Here is a 21,135-nt window from a genome sequence, read left to right as displayed (position 1 = left end):
TGCTATTATTGAATGCATGTGGCTTAAAACTCTAAGACTCTTAAAACTTTCCTATATGCAGTCCTAGATAAAATCAAATAGTAAATGACAAGAAAAATATATGATTTTTAAAGGAAAATTCATTCACCAACCCTTGAAGATCATTTAGAAAACAATCTAAAATATAAATATCCAAATAAGGAAATGAGCCAGGGACTGAGACATTCAAAAGGATATGTGGAGGGATAATATTAGAAGAATGTTCTAATTTTACAAAGATTAAATACAGATTATTTGGATTCATTGTATTTGACTCTAATGAAATAAAAATATCAATGCACTAAACACATGCAGGATACCTACTTTATATGAGATATTGTACAGAAATAATCCATAATTATTTTACCCGACTTTGTAATATTTGTACTTGTACTTCATGAAGGACATTTTAACTGCAATTAAATGATTCAACCACTTTTCATCCTACAAAAAAGAAACAAATAGAAGTCCCAGGTGATTTAGAGTCAACTTTGTAAGGGGTTTTGGTCACAAATTCAATGTCATAGGCTCTAATACCTGTAAAGGTCATGCCAGTTGTCTAAGGAGATAGAGTAGGCGAGTGGTTACCCAAAATATGAATGACTTATCTGAGGTAAGTTTCTGTCTCCAATGATTTTTGCCATAGAAACAAGGTGTTCAAATGTTGTCAGATCCTTTGAAGTGGGGGTAAAAAAGTACATGTACTTTAAAAGAAACGAAAACAAAAGTAAACAACAAAACCTTTAATTTAGCTCATCAAAATTTAATATATTAAAACAACAATGGTAATATCTTTCATAAGAGCATCTTTCTATATCTTCTAGAGCTTATGATATCCCTGTACTCCTGCATTTATTCTGTGGAAGAAAAATTTGAAGTTAATACTCTGAAGTTAATAAGAAATGAAGATGACCTGACTAACACTTAGGGTGGTAATTTGGAGGTTGTATGGTTTGAAGAGCTCTAAAAACTATATTTTGATCAATAACATTGAAGCATCCCAAGCTTTCCATCAAGATAGTAAAATCCTTGGATGGAGGAAGCAGGCACATAGTAGTGTAGTTTAGAGAACAATGATGGTAGAGCTATAACACTTGAGCTCCTGATAACTGGTACTGGAAATACATTTAAAAAGATAAGCATGTCCAACAAAAGACTCTTTTTGTTGAAGACAGCATAGAAAATTCAAACTGGAACTGAATTCAACGACTTACATCCTGATAGCTAGCTTTCACAGTGCTGGAAGATGCTATATAGGATGCTGAGGGGTAAAATCAATGATTTTACTCAGCTGTGAACACAATGAACTACACTGTCAACCTATTAAGACAAGATGTGCCTTCTGGTACAATAGTGTCACGACTGTTACAGAAATTAGCAGACTCTTCTCCTTTGGTTTGAAGCCTGTCCCATAGGATGGAATCCACATCTGATACTGGCAACCTGACTGAAATCACGAGGCTGAGGAGGTGATAGGGCCTAGTGGTGAAGCTACTACTGCTTGTTTGTTTCTAAACTGACAGGCAGAGTTGATAAAATGACTTACAAATATTTATATTTATGTCAAGATATTATTGCTGCTATCACATTTGGTCAGAGAAGATTCTTATGACAGTCAGCAGCAATTATTGCATAGATCTCACTTGGCAAAATGTGGAGAGTAAGTTCAATGCTAAGTTCTAAATATCACCCTTTTGAATGAACATCAGGAAACATTGTAGAAAAAGAATCAGAAAACAATTTAAGAACCAGAGGAAGAAGGAACATCATGTGGAATCTGAACTTCCAGGCGTGGCCTGGCCACTGAACATATGAATTCATTGCAGTTGTGATTTCCTGCACATGGTAAAACCTATCAACATTCCATCATGGGGGCGGTGCTCATAAATTCCTGCCTCTGCAGTTAACTGTTGCAAGGAGAGATCGATATATAGGCAGTTAGTTAATGATTGCTGGGGCAAGATTGACATTTTATTTTGTAGTTTAGCTGTTGATAAGTTGACCATACTCCTATAAATAACCCAAATTAAACTCATTGGTTCATTAAACAAACTAAAAAGGGAAGAAAGTAGAAGTACTAGTTGGCAAGAGCAAGAGGGTCTGTTGGAGTGGGAGAGGAATAATAGAGGGTAGCAGAAAGTAGATATGACCTATATGTATTACATACATATAAGAAAATGTCATAAAAGCAATTACTACATAGAATTAAATAATACTAATAAAATAAGCAAAATATGTTAATAAAAAGAGTCAACCATATCCAAAATTCTAAAAAGTCAAATTTACTAGTGCCTCTGGGGAAATACTATGCTATTTAGACAGATCATCCTCATTGTCTAATAACCACTCTTGTTTTTCCTGAATAATAAATTCATAGAATTCTGATTTAATGTTATTTTTAAATGTCATGTCAAAACAAATACATGTAATATAGCATTCATTTGCACCTAGTGTTCAGAAACATTCGGTATCCTCAGTACTAAAAATCAAGAAATAAAAGTTGTTTTTCAATATAAAATTTAGCAAAAAATATAACAATCAGAGAGGCAATATTGCATAGTGATACTTTCTTTGTGTTTTAATTAATAAACCTTGCCTGAAGATTGGAGTGCAAAGTTAACCACACTAGTCAGTCATACAGGCCAGGCAGTGGTGACACATACTTTTAATACTAGCAGCTACACTAGCTAGCCATAGAGGCCAGATAGTGGTGGTGCAAACCTTTAATCCCAGCTCTAGAAAGGAATATAAGACAGGAGGAGACAAGAGCTCAGAAGTCAGTCAGCAGTCTGAGGTTTGGTGGAGAGCATTGTAGTCTGCAGTCACGCTGAGGATAGAGGTAAGAACTCTTTAGAGGTTTGGCTGCTTTCTTTACTGATCTTCAGTTTGAACCCCAATATCGGTTTCTGGGTATTTTATTATTTGTGCTACAATATTGTACACCATTTTAGGTTATAAATTCTTCCAGAAATACCAACTCCAATGCCACCACCAACATTTGCATCTGTTGACAAGTCATATAGGTTCTCTGAACCTCAGTTTCCTTATTAATAGTTTAGAACTAAAAAAAAAAAATTCTACATCTAAGTGTTATTGGGAGAATCAGTGATGGTAATGCATGTTAGGCAATTAGGCCCTGTTATATATGTCTTTAATACTAAATCATATGGAGTAAGGATGATGGCATGGTGGTAGGGAAATATTAGGTGGCCTTGAGACTTCTGAGAGAGAAGTTACCAGCATGGCAATAGCATGGCCGAGGAAAGGAACAGAAAACAGTCATGTCAGAGGCAGCACAGCTGAAGAAAGTAAGGTGGATGTGAGCCCATGACTGAGTCCTGTTGAATAAAATGAGAACCAGGACAGATTTAATGTTAACAAGACAAAATGATTATTAAAAGACTCTCAGGCCACTTGTTCTCAGAAGCAGCAGCACGACACTTATGCTGAGGATTAAAATCTTTTCACTGGCCTGTCTCAAAGTCACACCTTGGAAAGGGAAGCAATGTGCTTGACATGGATCATTGCCTGTGTAGAGACTTACTGTTAGACACAGTTTTCTTGAAACACATTGCTTTTCTTAATGTTTCTGTTAAGTTAGTTTAAAACATTTAATATTCCAGAGCTAAAGCATAGTTTTGGAAGCTATATTTGAATTCTGAGGCTTTTTATAGCCAATTCCTATGCTAAATTTCTGAATAAAGTGGTAAGGTATAAAAATTCATTTTATTCCACTGTAGAATAACTTAGGCTTGATTATAAAAGCACATATGGTTATCTTTAAATTCAGTGAATGGATTCCTAGTTTATAGAGTGCTAGGTTTCAAAGATTTGAAAAAAAAAATCACACATCTGGATGGATGATATATAGCTGTGACAAAATTACTTTTCTCTCCGGCCCCTGCAGCGAAGAACATGATTTGTTCCAGCAGAGATTTTTGTGGCATTTTAATCTTCATTTTTCTGTATTAAAAGCAACTCTATATTGATTTCCAAGCACATCTTGACATGTTTCTTAACATCTCATTTTATTGTTTCTTTAGTTAATTTAAAGTTGCAGTTTTGAAATAAGCCTGAAAAGGAAAGTCTTGGTAATAGAAGGCATTGCAATGGAATATTCTTAAATTAGTTAGTAGCTATTTCCACTTTAATGTTGGCAGGCAAAGTCATTAAATCATATTTATTCTATTGACTATTTTTGCAAATGTTTTATTGGTGTATATCAGATTGCAAGGTAAAGGTTATCATTGTGACTTTTCCATATGTGTGTAAGATATGATGATCATATGCACTGCTTTGTGATTATCAAATAAGGGCTTTCATTTTGCTAGCTAAAAGAAGCAGCAATGATTGACTTGTAACTGGTTATACTGAGGAAAAACTATCTGAAGTTTTTTTAAATTTATTTTTATTTTTTTTACAGTGATTTGTATTCGTCAACAATCTTCCTATTGGAATGATGGGAACAAAAAGAAGTCCATTTTGGAATAATTGTTCTTTTGGCAGGTGGCAATAGTTAAGCAGAGGAACATTGCTGAAAGGAAATCACAGAAGTTTTATGCATAAAGTGAAAATTATTAATCTGTAGAAAATGAAAAATCTTTTGGTAGAATTAAAATATATGGGAAGTTGTATCAAGGTAGGATAAACTAAACTTGTGGGTGACTGTGTTCTTTCACACACTTAATGTCATTTTTTACTAGTAATAATCAAGTGGGCTGCTGCTATTATTACCTCTGTTTTACAGATGAAAATAAGACTGTAAGATTAAGCTCGTGTGTTAGTGATTGTATATCCATGATCTGTTTCTGTATGTTTCCATAATTTAAGAACCCAGTTCTCCAATAACAATTCAATTAGATCTTCCTGTCCTTTGCCCTGGTGATCATATATATTGTGAGCATTTCATGAATAAAATCGAATCTTAGGATTGCATTGATTTTGCCTGTATTCCACCTTCAGACAGTCTAGTGGGTAACAGTGATAGCAAAACAACTTTGGCAATACTACTAACATTCATCCTTTAGGAAGTGTGCTGATTCCCAGAAAGAAGGTGTAAGTTACAAAGCCCCTGGGGTAGGTTCAATTGATGCTCTGAGTCAGGATTTACAAGCATGGAGAAATAGTTCCTTTAAAAGACAATGACAAAGAGAAACCATTTTAATGTGATCTAGATACAGTTATGATTTTGATTAATCTTTGCTAGTAACCATACTTACATGGGAACATCTGCCCACTGATGAGCTCCCTGGAGTTTTAGCAGGTGAATTTATTTAAAAAACACAACTCCAAATGCTCTCTGAGGAGAAAAGTTTGGGAGGAAAACATCTCACTTATATTTCTTCCATTTTTAACACACTTAGAGGGTCTAAATAAATGTTTACCAGTCAGACAAAACTGTTTCCTTACCCAACTCCAGAGCATTGACTTTGTATGTGCTCAGTGTGTGCTGATGTCTGCATCTAAGTCATGTGTGTGCCTCATGCTGAAATGTTCAAGATAAGTGCGTAGCTCCAAATGTCTATAATAGTAACTCACTGCTATTTTTCTAAATACACACACATACATGCACACACACACACATACACACACATTCATTTCTTCCTTTCACAACTGCCCTCTAAGATACCTTTTTATTGACATTTATATATTCTTCTGGACTCTAAATCAGAAAAACTGTAGTCACTTCCTAGTGTACCATATAATTACAAGAAACTGGAAAAAATCCTAAGTAGTTTTCAGAATCCAGATGGGTACTCTGGGATGTTGTTTGAACGGGTTAACTGTCTTTTGAGTGTACCAGGATTCTTCCCATCTTGTTTCATCACCTATACTGAAGTCACCATGGTAGAGATTATCCAGCATTACTTGGATTTTATTCCAATATTGCCCTGTATATTGCTAAATTAGATTAATTTATCCATGAAACACCATAAGCCCTTTTATGATCTTTCTAACTAAGAGACTCATTGAAAAACTCCATGTAACTTCAAATTTATTTCTTAATGTTTCATTTATCTCACTTTTCTAATTCTAAACTGGGAGCACCCTGAGGGGATCAACTCCCTCACTACATTTTCTAAGTGAGATATAGTTTTCTATACATACTGAAGAGGCTAGAAGTATGGTGGGTGGCTGTCCTGATCTTCACTGACACTCAAATCATTTCTCTTACATTATATTTTATGATACAGGCATCCTCTTTGGTTCCTAACATTGGAGATAATTACTGCCATGTGCTCACTCTTCCCATACCTTTCATCTTCTGTCTTTCCAGTCACTCTTCCTCATTAAGTAAACCTCTTTAGATAATGAATCACTGCTCTTTTCCGTTACTTCTGACACCATTTTGGCAACTTCAACCATTTGTATATGTTCATTTAATGCTTATCAGTCTTTAGACCCCTTTAGCAGTGATATTTTTCTGTGTCACACATAAACCACTGACTTTAATGGTCATGACCTAGACACCAAATTGACTATGTTACATCTGTCAGTAGCCATATTGTCATGAATTTATTCTCTGCAATTAATCTATAACATCATCTATTCTCAGATAAAGTTATTCATTCTATGTTTGCTATAGATCTCATTTGTATTGCTTTGACTACTCCTCAAGGGTTTTTTCATTTGCAACTGTCTTCTTGCTCATTAATGTAATCAGTTTCATAAAATTATTCACATTAGCACGCAAATGTGCTATAAGAATATCTCCCTTAAAAATGATTTTTTCAAGCCAGATGCAACTCTAGCTATTGTGCCATATTTTTCCTTCTAGAAACAAACATCTAACAAATTCTGTATCAACCCCTCACTTCATATTTTTTTCCTAAACAGTCACTATTCAAGTTTACATTAAATAATCTCTATTCTTTTATTTTACTTTTTTCATACTACCAGTTTTAATAGTCATTTATAGACATCCACTTCACTTTTGCAAAACTTACCAAGTTTAACTTCTTGTAACATTATCTTCACCTTTTGGGATGTTTGATTCCACTGTACTTTTTGGCTTCAGCTCTATTGGCTATATGCTTAGAGGTCAAAATGTTGCATCACTTGGAAAAAAAAGACAAACTCTGTTTCCACCATAGCTGTATAAGAGTTTCATTTTTCCCATAGTCTTCCAAAAATGTAGTATTTTATGTTTGAAAATATTTAAGACTATAGCCATTCTAGTGGCTTCCTTGGCTTTTTTAGCTTGGGCCTGTGGTGATGCAAAATGTTATGGAAGGTGGCATGTGGCAACGCAGAGTTGCTTACTTTGTGGTGATTATAAATTAGAGGAGGGAGAGAAAGAAGAACATGGATCCAACACACCCTTCAAATCCACCTCTTTCCCTTAACTTATATCTTTGAATTAGGTCCTCCCTCTCTCCGAGTGTCCATCATTTCCCAATAGCATCTTTAGCTGGAGACTAAAATTTCAAAATTTGTAGAGTCACATAAATTTCAAACTCCAACAAACCTTTTGGTTATCATATTAAAAATTTGGTTATTATATTGTTACTATATAGCAAATGTATTTTATATTTATATTTTTCAATCCACTGGAGAATAAGCAACCTATCCAGGGGCTAACTCCCTGAAGAGAACTGATGTTTCCCTCCCCCAATAACTATCAACTGCCAATAGCTCCTTAGTTAGAAGACAGTTTAGTAACATGTACTCAAGTAGTAGGTTCTCCCCTAGGGTCTATGGTCGACCAGCCTTGGAGATTTTTGACTCAGTTAACAACGCCAGCTATGACTTCAGTCTTTTGAAGTAGGCCTTAAATCTCGTTATAAAGCAGCTTGTTACTCCTAAGTATTCCTGCCACTGTTCAACCAATGAACTTATATTTCTAGGTCAGTCATCTTTGTAGCTCACAAGGTTAAAAGCTGGGTAAAATTGGTAATTACTTTTATCTACCAGTAACATTCACAGCATCTTCCCGCACTAAAAATTAACTAGATAAATATCAACTTAATGTCTTCATATACTGGAACCAAAATGCATTATTTCTTCTGCAATATGGTCTTACCAGAATAGTTTGTTTGAGCACCAAGAACAATAGCAATGCCCTGTATTGTTTTTGAGGCCTCTGGGACCACTTTGATCAACAACTCAAACGTGGTTGATCTCGCACTGTTATTTATTTAACTTTTTAATTAATTAATTGTTTTTATTTTAAATTTTAAAATTTCCCGTTTTGATTTTTTAATGTTAATACAATATATTTCAGTCATATTCTTTTACCTCTCAAAAGCCTCCCAAATCTCCTCTCCTTAACCACCTACCTTCATGTTATTTCTCTTTCTTAAAACATGCACATACACATACACACACACATAAACAAACACACATTGAGACAAACAACAAAAAAGCATGTATACAAACAAGCAAATGAACCAAACAAAAATACATTGAAGTCATTTTACATTGGTCAACTATTCCTATAGCCAGTGTCACCCCACTGAAGAAAACCATTTTCTCACTTGCCAAACAAGTATTGATTCCAAATAGCTACTAGTGTAGAGATGGAATTTTGCTTATACTTCAGCCTTCTCAGTTCTGAGATTTTATCTGATCTGAACCTGTGGAAATCTTCTGTATACTGTTTCAGTCACTCATATGTCTATCAGTCCTTTTGTATTTGGAAGATACTTCCCTTTGGAGGCATCAAACACCTATGACTCTTGCAACCATTCTGCCTCCTCTTATACATTGATTTATAAACCTTGAGGTAAGGACTGTGATACGGACATTCAATTTAGGGCTGAGTACTCCAAATATTCTCACCCTCTGTATGTTATATGGTACTGTGTTTCTATATTAATTGTTATCTACTGAAATAAGAAGCTTCTGTGATAAGAGTTGAGGAATGTACTATTCTATGGAAATAGCACTAAATTTGTACAAGTCATTTTATTGCTATGTTTACTCAGCAGAATCATTTTAGGAGGCTGCCCCATAAAGCCCATGAATGAAGTAATCTCAGGTTCTTGGCCTCATTAACAGTGTAGAATATGGATTCCATCTTCTAGAGTAAGTCTTGAATCTAATCAAAAGTTTGGTGGTTGGTCCCATTACATTTCTGTCACTATTGTCCCAGTTGGTGTATTTTGCCGTCAGCTTGCTATTGTAGCTCACAGGGTGATATTGACAATTGTTTTTCTCTTCTGGCAGCATATATAGTACCTTCCAGTGTAATGAACACTAGTCAGTGGGCTGAAGCTCTAGTTGACCAACACCTTTTTTTCCTCCATGTTTGATGGATTAATATATGATATCTTTGGCAATAGGTTTTACTTTTGGATTGTGGAAAGTAATCAGATATCATTAGCAATAACTTTGAATGTTTGACAGGGTCTAAAGTACCCTTTTTACCAGTGAGTGTAAAAGATATAACCCATTGCTGGTACTGTGAATTTTATTTGGAAATATACAATGTATAGTTTGAAAATGGGCTAGCAGAATGATATTTAGTTTTCAGTCTTGGGGCCATTTTTGGTTTTATAATTTAGGCTCTGGTCCCAGATTTGAAATTCAGATTACAGGCAGTCCTGTATCAGTGTAGTGGATGGGATGGGTCACAAATTAGCATGTTCCAACAGCCTGTACATATAGTCTTACTCCAAAGACAGCAGAGCCAGAGAGAGGAAGACTCTGGGTCTAGCCACAAATGGTAGCAAATCCCAAGGGGATGGAGATGGTCTAGAGAAGGGGGTTGAGTGTTCAGCACCAAAAGGTCTAAGAGTACTCTAGAGAGACTAGAATATGAGAGGGGAAAGAGTACACAGAAATCCTACTTGAGTTTGGCCATCTGTGACTGCTGTGGGGTCCCTGAAGAGAGTGGCTCTGCAATTAGCACAAAGTCAGAAAGGAAAAGCACTGGGCTTGGAGAAGTAACTGAGGAGAGTGGTGAGGAAGAATTGGAGGCGTCCTGCTTCTGCATCTAGAATGGTGGTTGAGTTTTGAGAATGGGGTTGGGTTGCTTGGTACTGCAGCTTTTAAAATACGCATTGATGAATTAGTTGGTGATGGTGGCTCACACCTTTAATCCCAGCACTGGAAAGGCAAAAGCAGGTGGATCTCTCTGAGTTCAAGCCAGCCTGGTCTAGAGTGCAAATTCAGGACATGCTCCAACGCTATAGAGAGAAACTTAAACAAACAGACAAAAAATGAATTGTGTATACTTATTGATTGTTGGTTGTGCTTCGTGGGCTGTCTACAATACATTGCCACGTTTAATATCTTACTGTTCTATATAACTTAGGGCAAAAATCAAACACATACATTCAACAGATATGAATATTTATCATAAAAAACAAATCAGTAATTCAGAGGTTGCCAGACAATCTCTAACATTAAAGCTATCTTCTTCTACATAGACTTCTTTTTTCTTGGAGTTTTGCGTGGCTATTTAAGGTTTTTTTTTCATTTTTCTAAAATTTTACATGCATATGTGCATGCACATATGTGTTTTAGTATACTCATTTATGAATGTCCATGTAAATGAGTGTGGCCAATGTTGCTCATCTGTGTCTATTACTTTCACCATTATTTTTCTGAGACAGGTTCTCTCATGAAACCTATAGTTCACTGTCTTCAGCGTTTGGCCCCAGGGTTCTAGTGTCTCTGCCATACTCCAGGCACTGGAATTACAGGCATGCCATCATGCTTAGCTTCTTATTTGGGTACTAAATTTAGTCCCTGTTACTTGTATGGAAATCACTTTGCCAACTGAACCATTTTCTAAAGACCTCAAGGTTTTGCCATTAAAATGTGAGTGGGAGTGACTACTCTCCCTTTTGAGTACTGCATCATCTTGTAGACCTGTTTCCTTTTTCCTGAAAAACTTAATGCATATTTACAATGGCTCTACTCCAAAAGCATAAGGGAACTTAAGGTTTAATTCATTTACTAAACTACGTCATCTCTATCCAATATACTGATTTGTTATATAATATTATTTTAAGGTGTGGTACATTTGTTTATACTGTGGAACTTTGTTTAATGATGCAAAGATGTGTTGCATTTTTTTTCTGCTGTTGCACTTGTTTGTCTCTGTGAAGTTGTGATACTTGCCTGTCTAAAACACCTGATTGGTCTAGGAAAGAGCTGAATGAGCAATAGTGAGGCAAGAAGAAGGTTAGGCAGGGCTGTGAGGCAGAGAAAATAAATAGGAGAAATCTGGAAAGAAATTTTGAGGAACAAGCTAGAACAAGGGGAGACGGACATCAGGGGCCAGCCATCCAGCTACACAGCAAGTCATGGAGAAAGAAGTAAAGAAATGTATACAGAAAGAGAGAGAGATAAATGCCCAGAGGCAAAAGTTGGATGGAATAATTTAAGAAAAGTTGGCAAGAAATAAGCCAATCTAAGATTGGGCATTCATAAGAAAGAATAAGTCTCCATGTGTGATTTTGGGAGTGTTACTATAGAACCAGCCTGGCTTTAAACTGTCTCTCAAAAGAGCAAAGAGAGTAAAAAGAGTAAAAAAAGTGATTAAACAGTCTAAAACTAGGTTTGTTCTATAGTAACACTCAACTGCACCATAATATACTAAGTACAAACTCTTTACATTATTTTTTAATTGAATTTAATATCATTTTTGACAATTGTGATTATATTAACTGGCTTGCCTTCTTTTATACTCTTCACTGCTATTGTTCCCCTTCTTCTTCCAAAACGGTCTGCTTCCTACTTTTATTTATTTTGTGATTGTGTTTAATTAGGGATGAGATCATGGGCTATTTATTAGATAGAGCAAGAACAACTTACCAGTAACTGTACCACTAAAGATAATGACACCCCCTTTCATTAACCGTTAACTGCCAATAGCTATCCAGGGAGGAGTTAAGTCTCATGAGCCTTTCCACCATGCATGATGGAATGTTGAAGGACCCAGGCTTGCTTGTTTCCAGCTGCATGGTCATGATTGCAGTAACAGTGCAATATCCACAAATAGTTTTTCGTGGCTTCTCTGATTAAGGCTGGGAGCCATTTTGTGTATAGGTATAGCCTTAATTTAAAAGGCATTGTTTCATTAGGTAAGTTTAGATATGTACCAGAAATATATTCCCTGCGTGGTTTTCAGGTAAGTGGGTGAAACTGTTTTAAAAAGTCTAAAAGGAGTAATCCAGGCCTCAAGGGACAAATAGTGCATATTCTATTTCATATGAGAATCCTAGCTTCAACTCTTTTAATATGGTGTGTCTATAATGGAGTACCTTTGCAAGTCAGGAAACAAGAATGACAATAAGGGAAAAGAGTTACCTCAAGGAAGAGGGATTAGTAGAGCATAAGAAAAAAGAAAGGGAATATTGCTGGTGCAAAGTTTTACAGAGGGAGGACAAAGAGGGAATGGGGAGTGTATAGGATGCGGGAAACTTAATTGAGACAGAATATAAAGAAACCAAGGTAACCATACCACACAAAAGTGACATGGCTATTGAGGGAGTAAACAACTGCTCTCTGAAAGGATATAGGACCCTCCTCACTGGGGCAGGGGATTACTGCAAGCCTGGCTAACAATATTTGATTTAAATACATCTAAACTCTAAAATGTGTGTTTTGGCCTGAACCTATGTTTAATTGGGGTTTAAATAGCTGTGAAGAGACACCATGATGAAGGAACTCTTATAAAAGAACATATTTAATGTGGGGCTTGCTTACAGTTTCAGAGATTTAGTCCATCATCATTACTGTTGGTAGCATGGCAACATGGAGGCAGGCATGGTGCTAGGAAAGTAGCTGAGAGCTTGACATCCTGATCCACAGGCAGCAGACAGAGGAGCCTTCTTGTGCTTTTTTATGGAATAGAGATAGAGAAATCTCTCTGTGGTCTCTCATAAAGATACTAACATTAAAAGACTGGAATGTTTATCATTAATGATGTTTTAAAGTCTTATCTGCAAATACAACACATAGGCATTAGGGCTCAGAATAAGAATATTCTGAAGCAGACTATTAAAAACATGCACATGTGTTTGCGTGCACACACACACACACACACACACACACAAACAGTACAGGTCAATAAAAATGAAAGGCCAAAATATTTTCAGACAATGTCTAAAAATGTACAAACATGAAGGTTATTCTCATTTCTAATCTGTGAAATTAGAACATTTTTCTCATTCATATTTCCAAGCATAAATAATTCTCATACAAATATTAATAATAGTAATAAGCAAGTCCTTTGGTTTATTTAATGATAGTTTAAAAAGTACTTTACCAGAATTATTTAGTGCTATTATAAAACAACATTGTGATATATTTCCATCATTATCTTCAACTCACATATGGGCCACTTGGGACCCAATGAGGAAATAGGCTTTCTCAAGGTCATGTTGGTTTCAAATTATAAAGCAAAACCAGAACCTTAATCCTGAAATCTCATTTTTGTGGTTTCTTATTAATGGGAGCAATAGCAAGCTGTCTTCCAAGGCAATAGGCATTGTTCTAAATCCTTGGCATAAATTAATACATTTAATTCTACAACAACCTTATAAGATATGTAAAATATGACTGTTACCTCCATTTTGCTCATGAGAAAATAGATACAGTTAAAGGATCTGTAACCAGTAGTCTTCAGAAGAAAATTCACTACCCGATAGATACCACAATTCTAAATAATTCTAAATACCATAACATTAATCCAACTATTATTGCAAATTACAAAACTCTAATACCTCTGAAGGTTTTAAACTATATTAAAATTTTACCACTAAACATATTTATAAGCAGGTATGTCAGTCTGCAGCTTCATAAAATGATGTGTTGTTATGTGTCAAAACTTTCCAAGGGATGCAGCCGGAAATTCTGTTCACCCCAGATAGCAAACCCATGACAGACCTGATGCCAACAAAGTCCAGCTTGGTGAAACAAACAGTTTTATTGGGGTTACTTACAGGAATATGGGTGAGGGATCATTTACAGGAGCAGAACTGATTCAAAGACAGCTGCGTCACCAAAGCCCACCCCATGCTGGGAACCTGAACACACTGCATACCTTACAGACAATGCAGCATGCTTGAGAGTGTCCTGTCCAAGTGCAGGTCCAAGTGCCTCAGTTGGTCTAAACCTTCTACAGGCAGATCAGCTGCTTTCCAGTTCTTCCAGGGAGATGGTTTGCTCTCAGAGTCTTCTTTGCAGCTCAGTTACCTTCTGTCAGGGAAAGAACTCTCAGTTTCTATTGCTTATTCTGGCAGGAAGGGGCATAGTGAATCTGGTCAGGTTCAGGGACTTCCTGAAGCTATTTTGAGTTGTTTACCATCCTGCTTAAGGACCTTTTTGCAGGGTGGAATATTTCAATTTGAAAGGATATACAACAGATATGTTATCAGTGAGATAAAACGAAGGTACTCAAGATTAAAAAATGAATAATCCTTCTGTAACAAAATGTCAGCAACTAAATGGTTTTCATTTATCCAGAACTCAGCTGAAGCAATGAAAAGTTTCATCATTTGTATTTGAGCTCTAAAGCATTATTAGAGAGCTCCTGGAAACTCTCCGCATTAACTCAGTAACAGGAAAGAGTGAGCCAGCTATAGACCAACATTATTAATAAATTATTCTGCATCTGGAGAAACAAATATCTCACTGACATATGACATGGAAATGACAGCAACAGACTAAAACTATAATCTCAGTGTTCCTAATCAGTAGTGAAGGAGGTTAATTTGAGACCTTTAGGGAGAAGAGTCCTATTTTGTTTTGTTTTGTTTTTTTCCAAGCAACAATCACAACAAGCATTACCCTTTAGCTGCTGACAGGAAAGTTCAAAAATTCCATCATGTCCTAGTTTCTTGTACTTGATAAAGGTTAATAAAACACAATTTCAGGAAAACAACATTTCTCCATTTCTTAATCCTCTGAAAAAGACAATAGGTTTTTCTTATTTTTATTTATTTATTTATTTAGGTTTTAGGTTTTTCTTATATTTATTTATTTAGATTTTGAATTTGGTTTTTCTAGAAAGGGTTTCTGTATGTAGCAACACAGGCTGTCCTGGAATTCACTTTGTAGACCAGGCTAAACTCAAACTCACAGACCTACTTGCCCCTGCCTCCCAAGTGCTGAGATAAAAGGTACGGACCACCGACGCCCGGCTTGATAGATCTTATAGATCTGAAGGTTGATGAGACAATTCCCTTTAATACATTTCCTTGAGCTGGTGATTGTTAGAGGAAGTGCCATCAGGGGAAGATCTTTTGGGTTCCGGACACACATCATGATTCTTCTCTCGTCAGGATTGGTTTTGAGTGTCAATCACTTTTTGTAGCTGTTCTACTCCTTGACCCGACTAATCAGAATCCATATTTTTGTAGTCTGCTCCAAAATGTCTCCACTAGAAACCATAAACTGGGCCCAGGTACTCTTCCTGTCGTGTAGAGAATCCCATGCTGTCCAGAAAATCTCGGGACCCATTGGCATCCCAGATTCTCACTCCTTTGGAGGCCAGTTCTTTAGCATTTGTGCATCCTTTGACAAACCACAGCAACTCCTTCAAAACCCCCTTCTAGAACACTCGTTTGGTTGTGAGCAGAGAAAGTTCATCTCTCAGGTTGTATGGTGCCTGCATACCTAACACCGACAGGGTGCCTGTGCCCGTCCGGTGCCCGTGTGTTCCTCCTTGAAATCACAGCACATAATGTGTTCCACCTGCCCCAGATACTGCAGCTTCCCTGCGTTGGTGTCTCCAGGCCCTGCTGCTGAGCGGTGGACTGCAGCTCCAACTCGGAGCCGGCGACCGCCCCACACCAGATGATAGTAACTAGCAGGGTTTACATTGTAGTCCTGTGGGAAGAGAATATCTGCGAATTGGCAATAGATTACCCATCAGAATTGCCACAGTAGCTGGTCAGTGAATAGTTTACGGCATCTTAGAGATGACGTAATATTTCATCCAGGACCAAATAATTCCATGAGCTTCTGAAATCTTCAGATGTTTATCCTTTGACTCTTTAATCACTTGATCATTTAAAAAATTCTTTCTTTTATTTTTGAGATTATAATATATTCATATCATTCCTCATAGTACAAGCCACATTCTGGTTACCAGTACTTTCAGAAATTTGTAGAAAACATATTAGTATCAGTTCATCTATAACTCAAAGGTTAGGGGAGAACAAGTTGATGGAGGTGGGTCTTGTATTAATCTGTTGCTTTCATTGGTTAATTAATAAAGAAACTGCCTAGGCCCATTTGATAGGCCAACCCTTAGGTGGGTGGAGTAAACAGAACAGAATGCTGGGAGAAAGAAGCCGAGTCAGGGGTCGCCATGATTCTCCCACTCTAGACAGACGCAGGTTAAGATCTTTCCTGGTAAGCCAGCTCATGGTGCTACACAGAATATTAGAAATGGGTTAGATCAATATGTAAGAACTAGCCAATAAGAGGCTGGAACTAATGGGCCAGGCAGTGTTTAAAAGAATACAGTTTCCGTGTAATTATTTTGGGGCATAAGCCATGCGGGCGGCCGGGTGCTAGGAACTTAGCCCTGCTGCTCTTATTACAACAACAAGTAGTGTAGATGATTGAATAAGAATCCAAATACATATTGATAGGCATAAATGGGCAAAACACATCAAATTGACTTTTAATGAGATTGACTTAATTTTATACCTTCAGGATCAAAAAACCTAATTCACATAACCATATTGGGTAGACTCATTTAGCAATAGCACTTGTAGAAGATATCTGGTTTAATGTCAATGGTAGTATGTATGAGTCACATATGTTTATATAATTTGTGTCAATTCCCCAAAGAACAAATACTGTCTTTGGCTGCATGTATAAGTGTTTAGTGACTAAAATGGGAGCAAGGGTAATAAGCATTTCAGAACAGTAATTAATAGTCTACTAATTTGGGGGTGTATTTAAGAAGGATGAACAATGAAAATCTACTTAGAATAGGATTATTTTCCAAGATGATAAGAGAACCAGGGCTGTCTTACTTGTAGAGAGTAGACAGAAAGGAACCAGGGCACCTTCCTTTGACACTTGGTGAGGTATAAAGCTGTTAGATGATTATATTAAAAGAATGATATTCTGTCTTTCTTTTAATTGCCACAGAATAGGAAAATAGAAGAGAAAAGAAGTAAATATTTAAACCAAATAGGGCAGGAGACATTGCTTAATGATGTTTAAGACTACTGGCTGCTCTTGATACCACCTGGTTTCAATTTCTGGCACCCACAAGGCAGCTAACAGTCATCCATAGCTCCAGTTCCAGGGGATCTAATGCCCTCTTCTTGCTTTCACGGGCACTGCATGTTTGAGGTACATGCAAACAAAGCACTCATATACATACATACATACATACATACATGAATGCATGCATTGCAAAATCCCAATATAAGTGCCAGGAAAGAAACAAACTAAAAGAGAATGTGTGACAGTAAGTGGTGTGTTACTTTAGTTTAGTGTTGTCAGAAAAGGGCTTGAAAGGTAGAGATGAGTTTTGAGTGAAGAACTGTATCGGTACAACAAGCAAAGCCCACAGGAATAACAAATAATTTTACACCGGTTTATTTAGAGTCTAAAATATGTACCAATCTGAATGATGCTTATGGAGAAGGAAGAGAAGTATTATATGTGAAGGTGCACATGCACATAAACTTATTATATATACAGTCAGTTCTTATTTCTACAAATTATACATTTGTACATTCAGCTAACTTTGTACAAGTCACTTAAAACTAAATCTATACTAAGAACATTATTCTATGAACAATATGATATAATGCTTTTTAGCCAGCTTTCAGGTTTTAAACATTTTGCATATTAAGCATTATGAGTAATCAAAAGGTGATTTAGCATATATGAGAGGATGTATATAGTCTGCAAATAAACAAAAAATCATTTTGTAGTATATGGAACTTCATTCATAAACTACTTGATATTTGTATCCATGTTTTTTAACTTTAATTTTCTTAGTCACTTTCCTATTCGATTTTTGCTCTTCTGCTCAAAATTTCTGCCCAATTACTTCCGTTAACTTATTTGCTGTGTACCTATGGGTTTAATGGACACTTATTTTATATCCTGGATATTAATCCTTGATCTAATGTGTACACTACAAATGTTTTCTATCAGATAGTCACTTTTCTCTCTGTTTTCTATATGATGTCTTTCAATATAAAGAGGTACCTAAATGTGAGGAAGGTAAATTATTGTGACTTTCTTTAAGAAATTACTTAATTTTATTGAATGGAATTTGTCTTTACAGACAAGGTCATATTGGCTTAGAATAAAGTAAAGAAAGGGAATCTAAGAACAAGTCTTGCAATATTCATATTATAATATTTGTAAGTAATAGTATAAACCAATAGAGGAATCAGAGAAGCAATCAGCATTAATAACCTTTATAATATAGAATTTTGGAGAGGTTTCCCACTTCCTTGGTTAGGTTGGGTCCTAGATATTTTAGGTTTTTTGAAGCTATTTTGAACGGGAGTGTGTTGCTTATCTCCTCTGTATGCTTGTGGTGTAGGCTGGGCAAGTTGGCTCTGTATTCTGCCACAGTGCTGAATTTGTCTATAATTTCCAGTTCTCTGGTAGAGTTTTTGGGATTTCAAATGCATTGTATCAATATCATCTGAAAATAGAGTTTGATTTCTTCTTTCCCTATTTATATTCTTTTAATTTTCATTTCTGTGTATTAGTGTGATTTAGAATTTTAGATGCAAGTCATTATTAATGAACAGGTGATTACAAAAATAAGTTAGAAAAATAAAATGTTTTTCCTTATGTATTACTTTACCATTTCTTATTTTTGCTTCTTATTGTTCCTTTTTGCCATCAGTGAAAGTATTTTATCTGCTAAATTTTATTCCTTTGTGCTTTCTGGATTTTAATGGATTATATACTTTCAAAACACTAGCAGATATTGCCTTTACTCTTTTCAAAACCTCTACTTCATTGTTTTCCGTATATATTAAACTCCAAAGTGAGCCCATATCTTTCTTATTTCAATAGAGAAATTGAGACACATTTAAATCACTCTCCTTTCATTAAATTGGTCCCTATTTTTTAATGTAGTTCATAACTGAATTCAAATTATTGTGCCACTATTTACAGTTTATCTACTTGTTAAGAATATTGAAATAATTTGACTTTATTTGTGATTAATTTTAGAAGCTACAAAGACTTATTAATTATTCAATATTAGTTTGGTCCTATCTTTCCCATTTCTGCATATGCTATCTTTGCTAAACATATCAGTCAATGTAAATATTATTCAAATAACTTTTGAGTATACTGGAGGACACTGTAGTCTGTTTTTTACACTTATAGCTGTGTATGCAAGTCTTGGATTGCAGTATTTTGATGTATCTAAAATATTACACTATCCTTTTTCTCTATTTTGTGTTTCAGTTAAGACATGTGAGAAAGGTTTCACTTATTTCATTTTTAATTTAACTTACATTATTATTCAGCTGATTGTAGGTATTCTTATGTCTTTAACAAAGAAAAGCAGAAAGATCAAAGAAGTTGCTTATGTATGTTTATATGTGATTCTCTTCACAATGATTTTTACACAGGTTCAGATCTTCCGAAATACTTTAGCAGTTCAAAAAAGGTTACTTTTGATTAGATTCTTTAAACGTCATTACTTCCTGCATTTTCTGGGACAACACTTGCCTGTATTTTTCGGTATTTAATATTCTTATCTTTTTGATATCATATGCTATACTTTTCTATATTGTAATATAGTTTTTAAGTCTGTCAAGCACATTATTGCTTCAACTAAAGAATTCTGTTGTAGCATTTAAAGTTGTTTTTTTTTTTTGAAAAACATCTATTTGCCTGTTTTACTCAAGTGCTTAAATTTTCATTGCTTCTGTTTTTATTTTCCACATGTCTTTACTTTTATTTCATTGATTTTAAAATCTGTGTTAAGAATAAAAAATTCCTCCTGGTTTCTATAATATTGTGATGTTCTGGGTACAAAATATGTGAAGAATTTTTAATTGAAGTATTTTCATACAATATATTTTGATCATCCTCTTTGCCCTTCCCCAACTCCTCCATATCCTTTCTATTCCTTTACCTACCCATCTTCTCTCCTGAAAAAAAAAAGACCCAAGAAAAATAAACAAAAATAAAAATGAACAACCTAACTTAAAAACTGAAAATAGATAAAAAAAAACCAAATCAAATAGCACAGAAAAAAGCAAATCAATCAAACAAACAAACAAACAAAAACCAAAACAAAACTGGAGTCCCTTTTCTGGGTCTGGTACCTACCTTCATGTGCGGATGAAATACCTATTGAAACTCCACTGGAGAGAACTGATTTCCAATTTCCCATCAGGTATTTATTGCAAATATCTTCAAGGCTATGAATGGGGCTTTGTACTTCCCTTTCTCAGTGCTTGGAAATTGCCTGACTTGAATCTGTGCATGTCTTGTGTGTGCTGCTCCAGTCTTTGGAATTCAAGAATGCTAATGCAGTCTCATTACTGGTATTTGGGGGTTTATTTTTATATTTTTACTACAATTACAAGTTCCCTAGTAATGGATATAGACCGATTCAAGCTAAATTAATATCCAAAGATTAAAACTTTAGCTAAAACACTTCCAGTCTAAATAATGTTTCTTTAATATGGGAAGCAATATAGTTTTGTAATATGTGAAATTTTTTGAATATTTATTTTTTGTTTGCTTCTTTTACTCCTCATACAAGTTAATTTTGTTTTATGGTGTAGAATATAATGAACTTGCATGCAAAGATACACTATTAGCCTTGATTCTTGATGGTCTACTCGTGCTCAGTAGATAGAAAGAGTGTGAAGAAGATAAGTTAAAATGATGTAACTTTGTGGCTTAAGGGATAGTTAAGCAATCAGTAAAGATATAAAATTTCCTCATAGGGAGAATTATTAAATGTAAAATTGGCTATCTTCCAGTTTCAGAATGGATCACACAGAGTAGAGAGTCTAGAAAATCTACATTACCTTTATTTAAAGATTTGGTCATCTCACAAATAATTAGTTTGGTGGGCCTGAAAGTATCTGTTAATCTGCCTTGATATAGCATGTGACATGTGCTCAATAAATCCTCTTTTCCCAGTAGTGACCATGGTGCAGAAAAGAAGAAATAGCACCAAGTGACAAATTAAAT

General features: G+C 35.4%; 1 pseudogene; it reads right to left on the bottom strand.

The window, feature by feature from the left end:
- Positions 1-381: 381 nt before the first annotated feature.
- On the bottom strand, positions 382-20,070 carry LOC130867486 (thymidylate synthase-like; annotated as a pseudogene).
- Positions 20,071-21,135: the final 1,065 nt, after the last annotated feature.

This window comes from Chionomys nivalis, chromosome X (genome assembly GCF_950005125.1).
Source record: "Chionomys nivalis chromosome X, mChiNiv1.1, whole genome shotgun sequence".
Lineage (NCBI taxonomy): Eukaryota > Metazoa > Chordata > Mammalia > Rodentia > Cricetidae > Chionomys > Chionomys nivalis.
This window is presented reverse-complemented; position numbering and strand designations above follow the sequence as displayed.